This window comes from Barbus barbus (assembly GCF_936440315.1).
Source record: "Barbus barbus genome assembly, chromosome: 38".
NCBI lineage: Eukaryota > Metazoa > Chordata > Actinopteri > Cypriniformes > Cyprinidae > Barbus > Barbus barbus.
In genome coordinates this window covers 1158820-1183291 of record NC_136716.1, presented here as the reverse complement: position 1 = coordinate 1183291, position 24472 = coordinate 1158820, and positions in this window count along the sequence as shown.

The following is a 24472-nucleotide window of genomic DNA, read 5'->3' as shown; positions in this document are numbered from 1 at the left end:
TTAGAAGCAACTGTCAGACCGGCAGGTAAAGGGGGATTTTTCTTTGGCTTTTAATGGGTTACTTGAAGCGTATTGAATCCCCATAACACTCAGGGTTGAAAAAAAAGATGATGAGTGCTTTGGCAGTCCAAGAAAAACAAACCATGGAAAGGGGTCTGAACCTAGGACAAGATCTGAGGACAAGTGGAAGACTTCAGACAGAAGAACCACCAACAACTGATCCAATTATTTCAAGTTTGCTTAATAAACAACAGCATATAAAACATAATCGAGCCCAATATATCAGATCCTGTGATTGTATTGTGCTGCTTTAGCCAGCCTTTTATTTTAAACAAATTTTCAGTGTTTTATGCAAGTTTTGATTAATTGTGGCATACTGTTGTCCCTCGTTTACTTAAACTGTAAAAATCATTGTTAGATGAGGCTCTTGATACAACGGAAGAGAATGGCACCAATTTTCTGAGGATTTCTGTAAATGGGAAAAAACTATACGCAGAAAATGTTAGAAAGTGATTATTCCACACTTTGGTGGTGGAGTAAATACATCAAGCCAACTGAATATTAGTACTTTTACTATTACTACTACTACTACTTTAAAATGTTCAATTTGAATTGCAGTAGAAAAGTATTTGATTTTTAAGGTATTACTTTAATGGGTTAAAAGTAAAAAGTACGGAAGAGGATTAGAGCCAAGCAATAATAATAAAAAATAAAAAAAAATTTGAGATTAAAGTCATTATAATACGAGATTAAAGTCGTTAAATTTCAAGACAATTTTTTTAAATGAAATGTCGAGATTAAACTCATTAATCTTTAATCTCAACATTTTATTTGGACAGTTTTTTATTTATTTATAGGTTAATCTCATATTATAATTACTTTATTCTAAAAATGGTTTTATTTTTTTTTATATTGCCTGGCCTAATCCTCTTCCGTAAAAATGTCCTGATCGTTGAACCATGTTTTTTAATTTATTCTCATCATTTAGTCAGCACTAATAAGAATGAATATTGCAGACGTTTAATATGTATCAATCTACAAATAAGGTAATTTTTTGTTTTGTTACAAAAACACACACTATCAAAACAATAAAGTTCAATAAACTATAATATAAATTGTTGTTAATATAAATTGTTGATATTCAATTGTGCAACTGACTCGTTCGGTGCAATTTGTGAATCAATTCAACAGGTTCGATGAAAGAATCAGCTTGTTTATGAATCAAACATCGCTCTCGCATCTTGGCAATTCCTTCAGTTCGAAATAACAAGGAACAATGTGTTTTTGTGAAATGAAAGGGTTAAAATACAATATTATGCTTTAGAATGTGAAGTATAAATAAAAAATGATCTGATTAAGGACAGACACTTCTACACACATATGTTTAAGTACAATAACGGAGTAAAAATACAGGTCAACAGCCCTATTGTTTACAGCATGTCTTGTGGCTATTGAAACGTTCATGGATTCCTTTTCATGCGTTTCCAAAGGTATTAACGTTGTAACGTTATAAAGTTGTTTTTTAATGATGAATGTATATTTATAACATTAGGTTTAAGTTGCTGTGAGAGTGTTTCTAATACAAAGACTGACCAACTAATTAAATCAATCAATTATTATTTTTTATTATTGTTATTATTTTGGAAAGTCATAGAAACGTTATTGTGGATTTCTTTTTTTTTTTTTCTATTGTGACAAATACAAATTTGTATGGCAAAACATATATTTGTTGTAGTTTCTGTACCACTATACAAGTTTACCCAACACTGATAACTTCTGCTCCTGAGAATTCAAGTTTATTTGCATAGCGCTTTTCACGATACAAATCGTTGTAAAGCGGCTTCACAGAAAATTAAAGTTTCTACATTATATTTAGCAATAGCTTATCGGTGGTGATATAATAAGGTTATAAGGGTCCATTGTAAATGACTCAATGTTTATTTAAGATGCATTTTTAGTGCTAATCAATGTCATGCCAGAAATGCTGTCTATTAAACTTGTACTGAACCCAGAATATTCCTGTAAATCCCTCCGTGAACACCTGGGCCGAAGCTCCACCTGTATGCTGCGTATGCAAGGCTGTGTGAAAGGAGGATCAGAGGCTGGCGTGATGACAGACCGAGAGCTAATTGAAAGGACTTAGCGCTGATGTCACAAATCCAGCATTCAGTAGCTATACAGCTGCACAGGTCAGCACAACCGACCCTATCAGTCAGAGCTTTGAACCGCAGCGGAGGCCTGGAAGAATCGCTGGAGGACACCACGACAAACCAAAGCCGGTGACACCTGGAAGAGTCCGGGGAGGGGCGTGTGGGAGATTACATGCTGACAGGACATAAAGGCTGACAACAGTCATTACACTCCAGCAGGGTTATGCCCTTGTCAAGGGGACTGCTTATGAGTGGTAAAACAGAGAGGTAGTGACTAAAACAGCTTCTCGATAAGGCGACTGCTCCTTTGCACTGGTCAAACAGTGTCAGAGGTCTTGAATTAAAATAAAATAGCATTTGCTTCAATGAACAAAAATCGTCAAAGCTTCACGAACACATAACTCTGCCCAGCTAAATATGAACATAAAATGAATTATTAATGTAATTATATGTGCATATGGATCCAGGTTGAGTAAGAGGTAGGTCTTTGTGTAAAGTGTTATCATTATTATATATTTTTTTTTTTAATGCACAGGTCAATTTTGCTTCCATAAGATGTTTTCTTTCAGACTAGTGGAAAGAAAACATCTAAAATGCACATTGTTTTCTTACATAATGGATTTGCTATCTGTATAATTGAATTAAAATGCATCTTTAAACACTTCCCATGTTTTCCCAAAACATTTTTTTCTTCTCATGCACCGAGCCATAAATATCCATACTGGTTTATACATTCATACTGATTTATGTAACATTTTATTCCTAAACACATGGTGAAATGGTTATGTATTTATTTTATTTTTGTTTATTATTATTATTATTATTATTTTAATTGTATTTTTGTTTACTGTTGCCAGTGTTTTTTTGTTATTTTTATTTTTTGTATTTATTTATTGTTTTTTTAATTTAATTTTTTGGAGTGATTAAAACAAAAAATCCCTTTAATGTAACAAAATTAAACAAGAACTGGCTTTATCGGATTTCTGATCTGAAAATGTATGCAAACGAGTGCATATTTAATTAGCTGACATTAACTTAATTTACATATTTAACCATAACATTTTGGAAAACCTGTAATACGAAGTGTCTTAATATACTGAGATTAATCAGCTAACGTATGGTGACAGCTATTGAATAAATACTTTACCCTTTTCACCTGTGACGAAAAAGAGAGATCTTATAGTAACTGAAGTGTCTGTATTGCTTTTAATCAGAATCATAATAATTGTTTCTGATGCTATGTTTGGCATTGCTGCATGGCTTGGACAGGCGAGGGGATAGCAGTATGTGTGCATGTTTGCACCGTGCCAGATCTCAACAGATTGCGTACTTGTTAACTCACTGTTTTACACATCTCTGTTCTTTGCATCTCTCCACACTTCCTCATGGGCCTGGTAAAGGATTATGGGATATGGTGAGTTGGAGCCATCTGGGGGTCCTCCAGCGAAGCGATCCACCCACACAGCCGGTCCCTCGTGAGCCAGAGAGATTGCACTCCTCCGCTTATTTTGTCTGACTTTCATAAACAAGTCCAGGGGTCAAATAATCTCTCTGTATATCTGTCTGCGACTCAAGCCGACTGCTTTTAATATTTAGACAGGCAGTAATGTTCCTTATACTGAGCTGCCTACACCGTTAGCCTTTAAAATCCCTTGTGGAACTGCCAAGTTACTGTGTGGGCCAAAGTTTGGCTACCCTCAAAACAGTTTAATCATGTTTGCCTGCAGATTTGAGCTGTATTGGATGACTTTCGTGTTTATTTTAAGTCCTGTATCAGGCGCTAACAACCCTTTTGTTTATGTCATTGTCCCACAGGGCATGTGATGACTTCATAATACAGTGTCACGCTGTTTTGATAACCTCCGAACTCTGTCAGTATTAGAAAACCGGGCGCGTAAAAGCCATTAATGGAAGAAAAGTCGTTAATTGATACCTGATGCCGATGTAAACATTCATATCTACACAATTTTCCCACAAACAAGGTTTCTTCATGGGACGTTTGTGCCTAATATATTCAAAAAATCTAATCAGAGCGGTCGTTTATGAGAAATTATACTTTTTTTTAATGATACAAACGAGAGTGCACTGTTTACTTGGCCCCCGGTCTAAATGAAAAGTTTAAAGTTGACCTGTCTCGCAATAAGAATAAATTCGAAAAAATATAGTGTTTCAGCGTAGGAGTGATACACAACATCTGTGAATTGTTAATACTAAGAGAGGAACTGATAAATATTTGAAAAAGAAGGCAAATGACAAATATACAGCGACCCATCCACATGTAGCCATGCGTTATGTGTCGTATATGCATGTGAAACACGTGTGTGCAGCCATGAAACACATCACACGACTCAAACGGCATCAAACATGTGGGCCTTAATGTGCAGAGTCAGCAGTTTCACTTTAAGGGCAAGATAAAATGTTTCAAAGGAATATTCCTGGTTTCTGGCTTGTTCCAAAGACATTTGAAGTGGAAGTAAATGGGGCCAAATTTTAGAGGATTTGCAATGTGCATCTTATATTTTATAAAAGTACTGTATGTACATTAAAACGTTCAAACTTTATTATTTAACCATTTTAAGAGTATTTGTCATGGCAACAAAGTACATTTATATTAATTTAATTTTACTTTATTTATTTACATTTAAATTTTAACATTTAAATACATTAAAATTATCTTTAGTATGGGAAAAATCTATGTGAAATCACTTCAATCATTTAAAATGTAATAATAATAATAATAATAATAATTTAAAATGTAAAAAAATGAAATTTTACAATTAATTTGAACATTTAATGAAATTTAAATTGTTTTTAAAATATGCCTCATTAAAAAAGAAATGCCTCACTGTAACCTTGATTTCTGAGGAAAATCAGCATTATTCCTCAAATGCTGTCAACGGAGTTTAACTTGTATTGAACCTGTAATATTTCTTCATTGGCCAAGTCTTTTTATGTACCTAATCTTCACAAAATCCAGACCAAACAGACACCTGCCTATATGGTGCATCTACACACTGCTACACATGTTACAACACTTATGTATGTGTGTGTGTGTGTGTGTGTGTGTGTGTGTGTGTGTGTGTGTAAATCAGTCTGGAGGCGGTCTGTCTGTAATTGCAGGTTAAACACCTCCACACAGCCCAAATGCTGCGAGAGGCGGAGCACATATGGTGTCAATACAGTTTAATTACGCTTTCTAATTTACCCTTTCCTGCTCTGGACGTGCTAAGACACACTTCCCCTCAATAGACATATTGCAGCCTGTGCATCAGAGCCCAAAGCGGTCTCTCCTATAGAGCTACAGTGCCCTCTAAAGGTTAAAAGAAGAGGAATGTGATACTGACCAGAAGACAAGACTGAAAAAGTTGTTTCTCATTCCCTCTGACATTACAAAGATAAAAACAACAATCTAACAATGACTTACTGTAAACAAAAATATTGACTGTATAAATTCCTAGAGACCTCAGTGACCTCAAAGACCTTTTTTTTGTATGTATGTCAACTACAAGGGTTAATAATTGACATTTAGCTTTGTGCTTGAAGGAAAATGATGTTGATGCATTTGGGATTTTATTTGTTCGCTGCTGATAAAATGTAATAAAGAATTAGTTTCAAGTCTAAATTAAAGATTTAAATTGTCCAATATTTATAAATCTCAACCAATCTGAGTGAGACATCAGCCAAAGCTGGGAGATTCACTAGACTATCTCACGAGGTAATAATCACTGACATGGCAAACCCATCATTTTCAAGACTTTTACAGACTGTTAAATTTACAGCCTTCTGACCTCCAAAGTCCATCATGTCACATCCGTGTGACTCTCTCTGAATCTATAACCCACACTTATGTCTCTATTAAAGCCTGAGAATGACGTCACTTCTAGCAGTGTGCGATAATTAGCGTTAGGGCGATTCCCATTGCCCTCGGCCTGTGCCATAGGTCAGGCAGTGAGATGAGAGCCAAATGTGTAAGAAGAGTCTGTGTTCTCATAAGGGAAATACAGATGCTAATTTATATGATCTGCACTCATTTACTTTCCCTTTAAAAGGCAAGGCAGCAGCACTTACAGTCACTTCTGTCTGGAAGACTGGAGGCTCGAAAAGTGAGGAGAATCGTCATGTACAATGCAATATATATATATATATATATATATATATATATATATATATATATATATATATATATATATATATATTGTCTAATTGTCCAATTAAAATATTTCAAAATTATTGAAACAAGATAAATTTACTTGAGAAGCACCAGATAACATTTACATTTAGTCATTTAGTAGACGCTTTTCTCCAAAGCGACTTACAAATGAGGACAATAGAAGCAATCAAAATCAACAAAAGAGCAATAACATGCAAGTGCTATGACAAGCCTCAGTTAGTTTAAGGCAGTACATGTAACAAGGTTTGTTTTGTTTTGTTTTTTGTTTTTTTTATTATGTAATAAATAAATAAAAAACAGATAGAATAGAAAAGGAATAGAGCAAGCTAGTGTTAGAGGCATATAACTTGTTTTCTGAGAATGTAATATCTGTAGTATGAGTGTATTTTGGCAGGTTTTAGGATAAAAAAAAAATTAAAAACAAGAGAAAATCTACAAAAGTAGTAAAAAAAAATAACAAAAAAACATACAAAGCAAGTCTTATATATATATATATATATATATATACATATAGTCATGGCTAAAAATATCGTCACCTTTGGTAAATATGAACAAAGAAGGCTGTGAAAATTAATCTGCTTTGTTAATCCTTTTGATCTTTTATTTATAAAAGTCGCAAAAATCTAACCTTTCATTGGACAATAAGAATTAAAAATGGGGGGAGATATCATTATGAAATAAATGTTTTTTCTCAAATACACGCTGGACACAATTATTGGTACCCCTAGAAATTATTATAAGTAAAATATCTCTGAAGTATATTCCCGTTCATATTCACAATTTTGAGCACTCCAGGGTGATTATGAACATGAAATTATCCAGCCATGGCTTCCTGTTTCACAGAAATATAAATAGGAGTGAAAACAAAGTCCACATTCCCTTAATCGTCCATCACAATGAGAAAAACCAAAGAATATATTTCTGATGTGCAGCAAAAGATAAGTGAGCTTCACAAATTAGTGAAGTGGCTTTAAGAAAAGAGCTAGAGCAGTGAAAATCCCCATTTCCACCATCAGGGCAATAATTAAGAATTTCCAATCAACAGAAAATGTTACGAATCTGCCTGGAAGAGGACGTGTGTCTATATCGTCCTAATGCACGGTGAGGAGGAGAGTTTGAGTGGCTAAAGACTCTCCAAGAACCACAGCTGGAGAATTACAGAACAAGGTTGAGTTTCGGGGTCAGAAAACCTTTAAAGAAAAATTGTCAAACAGCACCTACATCACCACATGTTGTTTGGCAGGGTTTCAAGAAAAATTCTCCTAGCTCATCCAAAAACAATCTCCAGCATATTCAGTTATCAGACACGACTGGATCTTCAGATGGGACTGGCTTCTATGGTCAGATGAAACTAAAAAATGAGCTTTTTAGCAGCAAACACTCAAGATGGGTTTGGTGAACACAGGGATAAAAAGTACCCCATGTGTTCAATGAAATATACTGCTGTATTTCTGATGTTGTGGGCCTATATTTCTGCTGGAGGTCCTGGACATCTTGTTTAGACACATGGCATCATGGATTCTATCAAATACCAACAGATAAAAAATCAATAAGTGACTGACTCTGTTAGAAATCTGGTCCCACTTTATATTAGGTGGCCTTAACTACTATGTACTTACATCAAAAAATAAGTACAATGTACTTATTGTAGTTATATTGTATTGCAAAACACTTTTGCTGCTATTAAGGTGGGATACGGGTAAGGTTAGGGACAGGTTTGGTGGTATGGGTAGGTTTAAGGGTGGGTTAATGTGTAAGGGATGGGTCAACAGTGTAATTATAAATTTAATTACAGAAATTAATTACAGATGTAATTACATAGAGGTATTTTTAAAAATATAAGTACAATGTAAAAACATGTATGTACACAATAAGTGCATTGTATCAAATTATTAATTTAAATGTAAGTACATAGTAGTTAAGGCCACCTAATATAAAGTGGGACCGAAATCTTATAATGGGCCATGTTTGGATCTTCCAACCGTACAATAATCCAAACACAAACCTCAAAAACAACACAAAAATTGAGAAAAATATTGTATCCAACAGGCAGGAAAAATATAAAGTAACAATATGTAAATAAATAAACGAAAGTAATGGAGCAGCGGCCAAATCAGTCAGCAGGACAGCGGGATTTTTCCTGACTGGTCGGGTCGGACTCGGGTCTAATTTCATTGGGTCTGTCTCGGGTCGGGTCTTTCTTTTGAAAAATTAATTTATGCATGTCGGGTTCGGTAAGAAGTGATTCGGGTCAGTTCGGGTCGGGTATGGATTTTAGGACACGAGAAGACCTCTAATTCACACTGGCCCTTGCCACCTCTACATGAACACACTTGCCCAAAAAAGCGCGGGGACAAATTTATGTTTTATAAAAAATGGGCGAGGACGTCCCCCCCACGTCCCCGTGTATTCTAAAGGCAGCTTTACACAGTAAATAGAGTGATATTACATTATTAGATACCATCAATCACAGTTTGAGAGGTGACTCTCTTAAATGGAGTTTAGGATGAAATCATGGCATAGAAGAAACCCTGAACCCCACCAGAAACCCTGGAGCCAGACATATCTACACAATGCTCACAGACGATGGGTGAGGTTTAATTTCAAAGGCCAAATGATGGCAGAATATATATAAGAAGGACTTTTGTGTTGTGTCATGAATGTTATATTAAGTTTCAAATGGAGTTAAAATGGAAAATCACAGGTTACAAGAGTAATGTTTCGTCTCATTAGTAGTGCATTTTTACAGGTTGCAGTCTAAGCTCTTCGGTGAGCAGCTAGTGGTTCGTGGCAAAGAAATGAGAGCTGTGGTAGCAGAAATATCCAGTAACTGAAGTGATGGAGCATTGCTACAGAGGGAAAACTCGACATGTAATGTATGCATGTCGTCTTTTACGGTGAGGTGTCTCATTCTTGGTAATACTGCCATTTTTTGTGTGAGAAACATTTCAGAGGCACAAGTTTGTTTTCTGAGAGGCTCCTTGTTGGGTTTGAGTTGAACTGATGAAAGCCTACAGTATGTTTGCTCTGTTCTACTTGCATTAGTTCAACTCAAGTGTGAGAGTTTGGTCTGGACAATTGGGTACGTCTTGGGTGTTATGCTGGGAAAGGATGAAACAAAGCATGAAATAAAGGAATCATATAAAGAAACAAAAACTTTGGGTGTAAAAACAGCTCAATCCAAAGAAAAATTCATTCATTATTTCCTTTCAAGTTTTTGTACAGTCATAATTGTGTTTTTAAGTTAATGGTGGACCACTGCGAAGCTCTCAGACATCATCGTGGCGAACTGAAGACTACAGATTGGCAGTCGAGAAGGGGATAACCCAGCAGCTCTTGGATAGAAACAAGTCAACAGTGTTATTTAAGTGAGGCGTTAAATTGAAGTCTAGCCTTCGCCATGGCAAACTGAAAAATGATTGCGAGTCAATTATTTTAACAGTTTGGCTTGGATAAGAATAACACTGTATGGGAGGGACATTTGTTTTACCAACAGCAGGAGGAGGCTGAGACTTCTTTTCAACAGTACATTTTAAGATGTTTAGCCAGTTAGATCCCAAGACTTGTTCTTCTACGCCTTGCTTTCTCAGTTGTGAGCAAGCTAGGAGATGTTTTTCAAACCCCACAAGCTACAATCCTACAAATGTGAACGAGATAGTCATCTCGTGTAAGTAGTCGATTTCACCAGAAATACAGGAATGGAATCCAACAGGAATCGACTCGGCTCGCTCGAGTAGACGCTGTCTGTAATATCTTTATTTTCTCTCTGAAGAGCTGAACAAAGAAATAACACTAATGGAATGTCTAGCCAGAGCCGATTGCCAAGGATAACTATAGCAGATGTCGGCGGAGGAATCTCAGGCTCTTGGGAATTTCACCAAGCGGAGAAGCCATCAGATCTGAAAGTAAAAGCGCAGCGGAGGATCAGACCAGGTGGTGAAAGCTTTTGTCTGAAACCAGCTGGCTCTAACAGGCCATGGTTTGGGTTCTTCTGTTGTATCTCAGGGTTGTAGGTAGTTTGGACGGCTGCAAGAGCGATGATGGGTGGACATGGATAAAAACTTGCAAAGCCAGGATCTTGATCTTGAGTCTGTATCAAGACCAGACACGATAAGAACATCTCTCCTGCAACAGATAGTCCATGGTTACATTATGTAATCTAACCAGTTACATGAAGATTGTAAGTGTGCTTGAAATGACATTGATTCTGTGACGGTGAACTCTGGCTACATTTACACTGCGAGCCTTAGTGATCAATTCAGATTTTTGCTCAGATTGAATTTTTGTGTGTAGCTGTTGACATTGTTGTTTTAAATGTGGCCAATATCAGATTTCCAGTGTCATGGTTCTGAACCTGCATGTGCAAAAAAATAATAATTTGGGCCACATTTGCCTGCAGTGTGAATGAAGCCTAAAATATCTCTCTTAAATTCCCTGCTTACTGTAACATAATACTGAGTATTTGGGAAATTCAGCAATGCATGAATAACTTCAAAATGAATAATGAATTCCATCTAATACCAGAGCAAACAGACTCCGATTGATTAAAGAATCACAAGGACATTTTTTAATTCCACATCTCTAAAATCACTGGGACTGTGAAGCCAAAAAGCACATTATTGTCTTTAGAATATAAATATATATAGCCAATATATGCATGCAGCTATATAAACAAATGCAATGTCTCTATTTAGACATGTTGGAGCACAAAGGCTTTCCTTGAGAGAGTAGCAAATAACATGGCAGCTTTTTAGCTACATGAGGAACCATCATCCAAAGAAACTATACTTCCTTGGCCTGTATGCCAGATCCTCAGAAATTTGGGTCAAGAACTGTGGGAAGAGCGCAGGAAAATGCGCCTTACCTCATGTGTCTCATGCTGCTTCTTTAAACATTCTGTCATCCATAGTGAGAGACGGATCAAGAGGAAAGACTACAACTTTTAAACACAACTTTGGCATCTGTATGTTTACTTGTCATCTTTACAGTTCTTGGCTCCAATATCTCATCTGAAGAGCCTCCAAAACATGTTTATTCCACCCTAAAGGTTTATCTCTTTCAAGCTAAACAGAGTAGCTAAAGTATATTTGTCATGTCCCTTTTTATGGTTTTGTATCTAATATCCATCATAAAATGGTACTTTGTGTCTTCAAGTGAACTTAAAGGCATAGTTGACCCAAAATAATTAATATTCAGTTTAATATATTCACCCACATTTTGTTCCAAACTACCTTTCTTCTAAGAAACACTCTTATTAAAAATAAAGGTTCTTTATTGAAGGTTCCATGAAGAACCTTTAACACCCATTGAATCTTTGCAATACACAAAAGGTTCTTCAGATTATTAAAATGTTCTTCACATTAAGAAAAAACTGGTTCTTTTAAGAAATGTAAAGTTCTTTGGGAAACTGTTGTTTACCATGCAATGAAGGTTTAAGGGGTCCAAAACTTTTGAAAATATTTGTTTGTTTGTTTTTTGTGTCCCATTGAAGAAAGATAGTCACGCAGGTTTTGAATGACATGAGGGGCAGTAAATGATAACAGAATATCTATTTTTTGGTGTGAACTGTCCATTTAAGTAATGAAGAGTGAACCCAAAGCTCAAAGGATGATAGCATAACAAAAGAGAAAACGACTAATTTCTTCACACGCAATGAGGTAGCCAGCGTTATGCCTTACTAACTTTTACAATCTAGTTTATAGAGGTGGCCAAGGGGTGCATGCACGGTGAAGCATCGGAGCACGTATCTCAGGAGTCCTTCCCTCGTAAGATTCAGCCGAAATCAGGGCGCCATTCGACAGGCATGAAATTTTACTTTGGAGACAACTTTGGGAGACCGTGAGGTTTTAGGATGTGCTACAATAACATAATTCCCTCTATCCCACATCCTAAACCTCATATAAGTTCCCTCTTGTGGCTCATTACCACCTGTGGCTGAAAAAGTATGTTTATAAGCTCCGATCCCCAAAGAGAAGCTGCCGTTCACACAGCTTTACAACCCGGAGAAACTCGGGCAAGAGACGAAGGATAAATACTATCTATCATGTCATATCTTTACTGTCCTTTTGCAGTCGGTTGCAAATACGATCCCCTTTGCTGCTCCTCGAGGTGGTGTTATGGACTATGCATATCCACAGGGCTATCACTTCCACAGTGTCTCAGTGCCCCCCGCCTCCCAGCTTCACATAAGTCATTCACGGTGGGGCGATTTATCATTGTGAGTAATGCTCTGGATGAAGCGAAAGGCTACAGTGAATTTAGGAAAGGAGATGTAAGGAAGTTGTGGGTGTGGGACACTGCAAAACTGCCCAGATTCAGGGCCAGTTGATTTTTAAATCAAACCCCATCGAGGGGCCATGATTTGGTGCGGGGGGGCTGGTTTGGCACGGTTTCCAGGTGTGACATCTCTTACAGTGGAAGCACAGAATGACAAAAACAGCTTGGCAGGACACAGAGTATAGTTGTGTAAATGCTAGATTAAATCAGATTTATGCTTTTCAGCATAGAAGCAGTACATCTGTCTTTCTCGACCACACCAACCCTCTTTTCTCAATGCTTTCAGTAGGTACGATGCTCTGATGTCTGTTGATTTAATGGCGCAGAGGGGAGTGTGCACAGGGGAGGTTTTTCCTGCTTCTTTTAACATCTTTTCATCTCACTTGAGTGTTCTTGTTCTGTTCGATTATGCCATATATTACAGATGAAAAAGCGTAGTAAATGAATTAAAACAAAGACAATTCGACCCTTCGCTACGCTCCGCCCCTTGGTTACTGTTGCTACCTTTGACAATTATTATAAAACATCCTATAGAAATGAACTTGTGATTTACTTGAATAATGTGATTTTCAGTAAACCGAAGGATGCATTGATATTAAAATAAAAATTATTTTCATGTTATGGCCAATATCACAGAAATGGATAATATTAAAATCATATTTCTAGTCAAATAAAAAAATACACTAATATGCTTATATGCTGTTTTTATTTGAAGAATGTGCGATGTGAACATGCAGCAATGTGATTAAAAACTATAGAGAATGTAATTCAAAATCAGGAAAAATGCTTATCAAAGACAGAAATCTAATTTCAGAGTGATAACACTACTGTAAGTGAACAGAACTGTCCACATTTCTATAACACAATCACTGTTACTGTGAACTCCTCAGTTACTATCAACACCTAAATCAATATGTAAATGAAATCATTAAAATGTGTCCTTACTGATGTGGAACTCCTAAACTATTGATAGCATTGACAAATAGTAATCATTAGTTGAAGAAATCCAACAATCCAAGTCATGAACCCATTATCCAGTGTTCAGCACAGTGGACTTCAATACTATATCCACTTGTACTAAGTTACAAAGATGAGCTCAGCCAATTGCTCTCTAACTTAAGAGTTCCTCAAGTGTTTATTGGGTAAGATGTCAGACAGGGTCAGACACCAAATTGAGGTGTTGAGACTGCTATAACAAGGCCCACCTGTGGATTATACCACTGTAAAAGACTGAATAAGAGAGTCAGTGTGGACAAAGATCTGGCAGCTATAAAAAGAAACAAGTGAAGGGCCAAAATTAATCTGACAGCTGTTATACGACTTTCATGCAAGTCTGTATGGATTCAAAAACACCAAATGGGTTGTAGCCTTTCCTATCAGAACAACTGGTCACAAATACACTATATAGACTACATTAGTCATCTGGGGTGATTTGACTTTTTGGGAGTGTCACATATATCTGTGCCTCCTCGTATACAGGAGTGATGGATAGCTTATTCTCAGCAGGCACTTCAGAGGAGTTTCTCTGATTACATAATTGGCTCACAACACCACAGGGAGAAGGTCGTGTTTGATATTTCATGTCTTTGGTGGGTCTTTTGGCCTAGAGCGGTCCGCGAGTCTATGAGGGAAAGCGCCACTGTCCGTTTGGAGGGTTTTATGTTTAGTTTGTCTTGGCCGAAGGACGCATATCGTTCCGATGACATTCTGCAGACATTTCCAGCTTTTTGTTTTAGCTCCATCCATCTCTCCATCTGTCTCCCTCTCAACCCTCAAAGAAAGAAAGAGGAGAGAGTTATGTCTCCCCCTGTGTTCTCACTCACTCAAACCTGGCTTGAGAGTCTTGTGGGGTTGTAGTAAGGGGTTTGCTGCGTCTCCAAGCATCCCACTTTTTGGCCTCCTGACCCCCTGTTTGCTCCCCGGCCCCATCTACTGATGAGTGATGGCTCATAAAAAGGTCCTCTCTTGCCCTGGAGTGCGTTAAACATCTCACTGGCAACGCAGAAGCGATTTCTCACTGTCTGGTTATCCACAGACGTTTGCGCACCCAGCACCAGAGGAAAGAGGCAGGATTAAAAGCTGTCAGGATGGCGATTAGGATGCAGGTACACAAAACTAAAGAAGTTTTGATCATACATAACCTCCTCTAGCAATGCCAATGTCATTCACCAGGCAAAGCAAGAACTGATCAAATCTAAATGTGTACCTTCAATGCAATGTGAGTTGCTTTGGATAAAAGTATCTGCCAAATGGACTATTTAATGTTAAATAATAAATAAACTGTAAAAAATTATAGACTATATGTAGCCTAACTTCATTAGCAAATGTTTAATGGTTAGAAATACGTCCTTAAAGGAACACTCCACTTTTTTTTAAAATAGGTTCATTTTCCAACTCCCCAAGAGTTAAACAGTTGAGTTTTACCGTTTTCAAATACCAAATACAATTTCTGTCCTAATACCATGCCCTAACCAGATGCATCATGGCTACAAGACATGAGAAAAACGAAATAAATTAAAAATAACAGCCAATCAGAAGAGAGTGGGGGCAGAGCTCAATGGATAAATAATACATATAAAAAAACAAATACATACTAAGGGACCGATCAACTCTTTGTCATGAAATACTTGTTTGTTCACATAGAGTTCACAGTTTCAATATCGTTTATCTTTTGATATCTGAGGTAAATCCTAATCGATCCATTGTTGATTAGGATGGCTATCAAGGTCACACAATGAGGGGTGAACACATAAGTACATACATAATAAACCACTTGACCACCTGACTCTTCTCCTTCCATTTCTACCACTGATGGTAGATTCAACTTCCCGCGTCAACTACTTGCGCAGAAATCTACAGTGCAACTGAGTTGTAGGTTGCCAGGTTGAGGTCACAAATGGTTTGAAATTTGTGTATTGTGTCGATTGTGTGAGGTGATGCTTGGGTGATGCGTTTCATACAAGATCTGGCAACTGTACAACCTTGGAATGAAATATTGATGTGATTATTCATATAACTAGATTTGGGCAATAAAAATTACAGGAGTTTCCCGGGAGAAATAACAAAACGGGAGTGGGGCGGGAGATGGGTGTGAAATACTGGAGACTCCCGGGAAAAACGGGTGTTGACAGGTATGGACGCAACTGACGCTGGTAGGCCACATGACAATAACAATGTCCGATTACATTCATACACACACATTTATACCATAGAACGGACATTACTGATATTAGAATTTAGATTAATTAAAAAAATATAGCAAGTTGTGTCACCTGTTAAAACATTTGGGCATTTGAAGATCATTTTATTAATAAGTAGCTATGTGTTTAATTTAAAAGTAAAAACATTAATCTCATGACTTAAAAAAAAACAGATTGTTATACTTAACGTTACTATACCTACTAATCATGCTTTAACTTAAGCCATGAAAAAACCCTCATCTCTCCAAATCCAAAAAAAGTTAGAGAGACAAACAGTGCTTGAATTGAACATGTTTATTTGCAAATGTGAAGATAAACACACAGCTAAACCTCTTCAGGCCTACTATTACACTCCCAAGATCTGTTTGTTAGGACAGATGGTCTGGAGCATCTCTTAGCTGAAAGAAATCCCTTCCCCGTAAGAAAAAAAAAAAAAGGTTGCAAAGTTACAAAACCATAGACAATGATTCTTGTCAAAGCTGAGTGCAAATAACCCAGTGTGCAGGCCATTACTTCTGAATGCACATGAGAGAGGCACTTTAAAGGCAGAATGAGCACATAAGTGTACTGGGAGTTTGGAAAGTTACAAATTTCCCATCGAGAAAAGCCTGAGGCAGTTTGCTAAATCTAGATTTGCAACAAATCGTTCCGTTCAGATCATTCTGACGATATAAATGTTAATGCATCAATCTTAATAGATCTTACAGGCCAGATTGCGTTGTAAAGCCCAGCGGTTGGTCTTGCCCTCCGTTATGAAAGCTACTGATGTGTTTTGCTACCATGCGGACATGCAGGCTGGTATTGTGCTAGTTTTGGCTGAAGAAGAGGTCAATATTTTATTGGTTCTAAAGCTTCTGCTTCCTTCTTTAGATGAAGTATTACAACTACTGTTTGTTATTGAGCCAAGAAATCACAGGTAACAGGGGCCATTCACCGTCTGCCAGAAGGAGGGGTTGTGCACTTCACGGAGAATTGACTTTATATTGAGTCTCATAAAACACTGCAACCTTCTCAAAGACGTTACTATGGAAGCAAATAAATAGATGTGTTTTTCCCCGTCCCTTTCTGGAGTCAAACCCGAGATGGTCACCATCCAGCCTGCATCTCTTTTGGATCGCTGGTATGTTTGGAAAAATACTCCACAGAGGGTTTTTGGGTCATTAATAAAGCCTAATTGCAGCTAACCTAGCTGTTATCGGCTTCTCCTTAAACAAGCAATTTGCTATGAAATTCGAGATTCGGCACTCATTTATGCTGTGTTGGTCAGTTCGGCGTTTATATAAACACTTTATAAATCCTTCATACCGAGCCGTGCGAGCCTGCGGCCGACCTCTGTTGCCTGCAGCTCTTTCTTCATGCTTATTTTAAAATGAGGCCATCTCAGATGTTTCTTATAGTTTATTGAGGAACCACAATCCATCGACAAAAAGTCCTGGATCGAGATTTCTTGATTTGGCCTCTGGAGTTATTGCCTTTGTCTGCGCTAAGCAAAATATACATGTTTCATTTCAAGGGGAAAGTTGAGAAGGACTGCCAGCGACACACAAAATTAGGGCTTCGTTTAGCAGGAAATTACAAATCCGGCTTTCAGACGACGGCATCCTACCTGTACATCACTCGCTAAGGACCTGGAGGAGATCGGTCACGGCCCGACCGATGACGATGTCAACATGAAGCATTTATTTCTCATTTACATTATGAATGGTATCCTAAATGAGAGCATAATGTCTTCCACACTGTCATATGTAGTGCAAATGAGGTCATTAAGGAGGTGGTTTCACTTGCAAAATACAGCATTTGATTAAGAGTCAATGACGTAAGGTATAAAAATGACATTCACCATTGCTCTGTTTTTTGTGTCTCAGTAATTTCAATAAAAATCCATGCATTTGGGAATTTTGTTTGGTGTACTTTTTATTTTTGTGTGCATATATACAAACCCAAAAATTATTCAGACACCAGATATAATTTGATATGTTTTTTAATGCTGTCAAACAATTAATCATGATTATACTGAATGTGTGTGTTTTTAGATATACATAATAAATAAACACAGTACACATAAATATGTTATGTAAACAAAAACTGTTATTTTGGATGCGATTAATCGCATGACAGCACTATTTTTTTTTTTTTTTTTTTTTTTACTAGTGGGTGCAGGACACTGTAGTTAATTCATGTAAGTGAGGATAGCCAAATAAAGTAAACTGACATATTATTCCAACAATTCTTCATACAGTGGACTACCAGGAAAATTGATAAAAAAACATTTGGGACCAAAAATTATTCAGAAACTTTGACCTGACCATGTTTTGCTTAAGTGTTTTTTCTTTAATTGCTAATGCAATCTTTTTACACCACAGACTGAACAGAATTGAGCATTGCTTGGTAATTGTTTGACCTAAATTGGTATTATCTAATTATGTACTTAAATTTAAGAGCTGGCAGCTTTTCAGCCGAATTCATTACATACCTTTCTACCAAAGTTATCTGACATTATTAAGATCAATTTGTTCTGACACAGTTTAACACGGAGTTCTTGTCATATTTTATTACCATTTTCTTAACTATAGTGAATAAACTGTGATTTCACACATATAATATATAGAATAAAGTTTATGCATATTTGGTGTGCTGTCCGAGGGCAGGGCTCCGAGCTCGGAATTCTGGCCCCAACCCAGAGTACCCCCCCTACAGGTTAGGACAGGGATAGTGGTAAGTGCAGAGAAAGGGTGGCGGAGGGATGCTGGAAAACTGCCAATGAACAGAGTTAAGTCTGCTGTGTATATATACACTCCTCTTATCTTGTTAACTGGGTTGATTACTGATTGTTCTCCTCTCGTGTTAATTAGGTTAATTATCTGAACGTGCTCCTCCCTAACTTTGTTAATAAAACATCATAATGTGAGAAATGTTGAAGGTATCTGAATAAATTTTGCTTTGCTTTGCATTTTTAAAGAAATAATAATGGTTTAAAATTAATTTCATCACAGAAATTAACAGTTGTGCTCAAGTCACTGCATTTTGACATGTTTTAATAAATGAATGAACAGCGTCATGTCATTGACTCTTAAACTCTTAAAAACACACCGTAGATGTGCTCAGACGTACCATCATTCACTCCAGAGCTTCGTCTTCAATCCTCATTTGAGGCTGGGAGTTTGACGAGGATCCAAGAGAACAACACATGGCATATAAACTACAGGCCAACCGACGAGGGACCCATCAGAAAATCAGCTCTACATCAGGGCCGTAACCCGTGAGAGGAGATGAAAAATGCAAAGGTTTACAGCCTATGTCTTCCATATGAGGGCTGCAACCCTTGGCCCCGAGGCATGATAGACGCTTGCAGCTGTGGGACGCGGCAGCAGAGATGATTTGCATAGCCATTGGTCAACAGCTGCTGATGTCATTAAGGGCGGCTCGTTTGTTCCCCTGCTGTTAGAGCGCCGGCCTTCGCTGATCATTTACATTACATTCAGTCATTTAGTAGAGCCTTTTATCCAAAGCGACTTATAAATGAGCACAATAGAAGCAAGCAAAACCAACAAAAGACCAATAAAATTCAAGTGCTATGACAAGTCTCAGTTAGCCCAACGCAGTACACGTGGCGAGGTTTTTAATACATATATACAGTTTTGTACATACATACACACACACACACACACACACACACACACATATGCATACATATACATACAGTCAAGCCAAAAGTATTCAGACACCAGATATAATTTTTGATATTTTTTACTAGAGGGTGCAGGACACTATAATTAATTTATGTAAGTGAGGATAGCAAAATAAAGTAAACTGTGATATATTAGACCCAAAAATTATTGGGTTACAGTGGACTACCAGTAAAATTTATATAAATTTAGGACCAAAATGTTTTTTTACACTTTGACCTGACCATGTTTTGATACACACCTTTCTATCAAAGTTATCTGACATTATCAAGATGAATTCATTCTGACACAGTTTAACTCTTGAGTTCTTGTCATATTTTATTACCATTTTCTAAACTACAGAGAATAAACTGTGATAATGTGTTTATGTGATAATGGTAAATTTTGGTTTGACTGTATGTATATTATCACACACACATACACATGTGTATAATACAAAGAAAACAAGTAGATAGAATAGAAAAATAACAGATAGTGCTAGAGTTAGAGGATCAAATAAAGATGGAAGAGATGTGTTTTAGCCGATTCTCAGGGATTGAGTTGTGCAGGTCATTCCACCGGGAGGGAACAGTTAATGTAGAAGTCTGTGAAAGGGATTTTGTGCCTCTTTGGGATGAACAATAATGATCAGCCCTTGAGATGTGAGTATATTTGAGAGAAAAGTTTTAAAAGTTAAATTTTTTGGCTGGTATGTTTGTAAAATACCATTACCATTTATAATTCTCTTTTAGTGCGGGACAAGCTCCTTTCCTCCAGGGGAAACTCGTAATGTATTTAATATCTCAATTACGATAGGCAGGATTCCAGATCTCGGTCAGAAAGCGGTCTTGCATCACTGAAACGAGACGAAATGTAAACTTCTGACCACATTGTGAAAGCACCATTTACAGAAGAGAATGAGATCGAAGATTATTTGCAACCGGTTGAACTTTCACCATGCCTTCTCTTGCCAATGACATACAGTAAACGTACAAAAAACACCACGACAGTCGCTCGAAAAAAGGTCACAGAAAATGGCCCCTATTGTAAGAGAAGGTTTACTGTAGGCAAAGCTCATTAGAGTGGAGAAACGAGTGGAGACACAATGAATAATGGCTTGCCTGCGTATGTTTGTGCAGTCCTCTTTAATCTGTGTCACTGTGGATGTTGGCGCGTTCCCCGCAGTGCCCACCATACGCCCTTCTGCTGTGCCCTATACTCACATACTCACCCTGAACCCTTCTCCAGAGCTCCACCTGACCTGGCACAGCTCCACCCGTCCGCCTCCATAATTACCCACCAAATGAGACACAGGAAAACTCAATAACTCAGACTGGTGATAATGAAATAAAACTGTGAAGAGAGAGAGAGAAAAAGAAAGGCAGCACTCTGTATTTCAGCGATCGGGAATATCATCTGAGCTGCAATAATTTCCCAGATGAAGTAGTGTCTGGCCTCTGAAATGGCAAAAAGGTGAGGCGGCTGTTAAAAGGCCTGGGAGTGGGAAACAAAACGGAGACTTGCAGACTTTTGGCCCGTTTTGCTCTCTTTCTTTGTTCTGTTCTCACTCTCTTTCTGTCTTTCTTCATCACGTTTTCTCCTATGCAAAAAAGTCATGGACGTAAAGAGGGCTAGAGAAAAACAAGTAGCGTTTTTTTTGTTGTTTTGTTTTCAAGTGAGGTGAAACGGCAAACGAGAATGCATGAAAAACAATGGGGAGGAAGAAAAAAATAATAATAATAATAAAAAAAAATAAAAAAAAAATATTTTTGAAAGAAAAAAAATTAAAAATTTAAAAATAAAATAAATAAATTTAAAAAATGCAGTTTTCAAGAAAATTTTCAATTTTCTTTCAATTTAATTTGCTGTCATGTGATGTAATATTTATTTATTTTTTTTATATAATATTTAATATTTTTTCCTCTCCCTCTCTCTCTTTTCTGTGTGTGTGTGCGTGTGTGTGTGTGTATACACTGAATTTTAATCATTGCATTTTCATGCATTTTTTTATAAATTAACAGATAGGACAAAATGACTGTCATTTATCCAGTTAGCAGTTTTTTTTTTTTCCAATTAAAGCTAACGGTGAAGCACAAGTCTGACAGCAAATAAGAATGGGGAGGACAACATAAAAAAAAAAAAATTACCAAAAAAATTTACTCATGATCGTTTCATATGGATTTGAAAAAAATGTAAAGCAATTTTCAAGAAAAGGCTCAATTAAATGACTGAAATACGAAATGTGTTGTGTCCATTAAGTAAAAAATTAAATAAAAATTATTTATACCTTATACATGTGAGTATGCACATCTTAATTATATTTAAAAAATAAGAAATATTTTACAAAATAATTTCATTCATCTATCTATATATCTAGCTATCTATCTATCTATCTATCAAATATCAGGAATTATAAAATCAGAAAATATCATAGCATTTTTGGAAACACTGTGTGTCAAGGTTTTTGAGGGTTTGCAGGGGTCCCTTCTATGATATAATTTCCTGATATTTAAAAAAAAATAATTTTGATGCATGATAATGATAAGAAATATGATGATAATAAATGAATGAAAAAAAACTGCATTATTAATTATTATGACTCTAAATGAGCGCTCAAAGAGAAAGTCTGCATCCCACATAATCTGTAACCTGTAGAAAGTTTAGAAGGCTTTCCACCAAACTGAAGCACTTAATTGACTTCTATTCTCAGCTGAATGGCTTGCTGTTTTCACAGGGCCATCGCTGCAGGACTCTGGTTTCATACCTCGCCTGCCAGCTGACTCATGAAAAATACACAGCATCGCGCTCCAGTGTCTCGTTGCATTTAGCACTTAAACTAACCAAACCCCATTGTTATTTTAGCTCAACACTGAGGAATATGCTGAATGCCTCTTCTGAGCACCTTGCTTGTTTTTTGAAGGAGCAGCCCTCCTGTATTTTTATTTATGTTTGGAAAATGAGCCCTTCCACATGTATAATGGATTGGGACCTGCAGGAACAAGGCCACAAATGTAACATGTTCACTGGAAAGACAGATTCATGCATGCAAACTGGCTGATAAAACAGTATGTTTATCATGCTCTGGAAATTCAGTCACTGAGGAGACACAATGGTAATGGGTGTCATTCACTAACATAATCAGTGTTGGGAAGGTTACTTTGGAAACGTAATAGGTTACAGATTACAAGTTACCCTATTTAAAATGTATTATAGTCAAACTAGTTCAGTTACTTTATTAAAGTAATGTAACTTATCACATGTGATTACTTTTCGATTACCTTTTTAAATTGAAACCTCACAGTAGCGCTCAACACTGATTTACTGTCAGACTTTCACAATCCTTCATTAAGATTATAATAAGTAAGGGATAATGTGCATCTTTATTTTGCGATAACAACTGGCTGGATGTACATTATCCTGCGTATAACGCGGCTGCTTGCCACAAAAGTAAATAATTAGACACAAAACACTGATCTGAGTAGAAATATTTGAACTCAAAGCTTACATGAAGAAAGCAGTTGCTTGCAATTAGCAAATTCAAACTAGATGGACATTTAAGGGATACGGTGCAGTCATGTGTGTGTGTGTGTGTGTGTGTGCGTGCGTGTGCGTGTGTGTGTGTGTGTGTGTGCGTGTGCGTGTGTGTGTGTAATTAAAAACTAAATGTAAAAACAGTATCTTACAAAATATCATCAGTCTGGAAAAGTTTAGGAGACACAGCAAATAGCAGATGTGTATGACGATTTCAAGAATAACCACGTAATGGTTTGAAAATAATTTAATAATAGGCCCTTTACGAGAATAACGAGTCATAATATTACATGTTTAAAGCAGTGATGTTTTGAAAACAGATTTAGAATTACGAGAATAAAGTCATAGCATTATGGAATTAAAGTTGTAATAAAAACAACACCGAAGAGGACATTCTTCCCATAATTAAAGTCATAATTATCATATATTCGCATAATATAGTGACTCAAAATGCCATGACCTTATTCGTGTAATTTTACTTTTTTTTTCTCAGAATATTTAATTCTCCAAAAAGTTATTCTCAAAATGTTATGATTTTATGTTCATTAAAAAGGCCTATTATAACATTATTCTCTAAATATTTGGACTTTATTCTGTTTTATAGCAGATCCACACAGAACCCAAATGGGGAAAAGATATACCAATTTTGGAGGAAATTAATAATAATAATGATAATAATATAGATACTTAATTTTTTTTTTTTTATATGCAATTTATATACAGGTATTATATATATATATACATACACTGTGAAAAAAATGCTTGATGCTACAAGGAAATAGTATTTGTTTATTTCAAAATTCACATTTAATTCACATTTAATTCATTTGTTGTAATTATATAAAAAAAAAAAAAAATATATATATATATATATATATATATATATATAGAGAGAGAGAGAGAGAGAGAGAGAGAGAGAGAGAGAGAGAGAGAGAGAGAGAGAGAGAGAGAGAGATTTAAGTGAAAATTGCATACATAAATCATACAACAAGTTATTTTATATATATATACACTTTAGGTAATAATATGTATCCTTTAGGAGTAAATAAGGTACAAATGTGTAAAGGGTACCACCCCAGTGACAGCTTTTTTACCATTTTTCCTGAAAGTGTAACAGGTAGTCCTATCTAAAATGCAATTCCATTAATATAACGTCTACCTTCGCTGTAAGGGATGGCTTGGATCCCGGGACGATCCACTCCACAGTATCATCACTGATCACATGTCTTACCACCCACCATGTGTGCAATGAGTCCCAGTGACTGTCTGTCAGCGGCGGCCGCTGCTGTTTGATTACAGTGTGCCACATCTATCAGTCAGCACATGCTGCATCACACATGAGTGTATATGTGTGTTTGGAGAGAGGAAGTATCAGGTGTGGGTTTGCTTAACAGACGGCTTTTCCTCTGTCACTGTGAGCCGCACTCATCAGGGCCTGAAAGCTCTGCTGCGTCTCAACAGATGTGAAAAATGCACTTA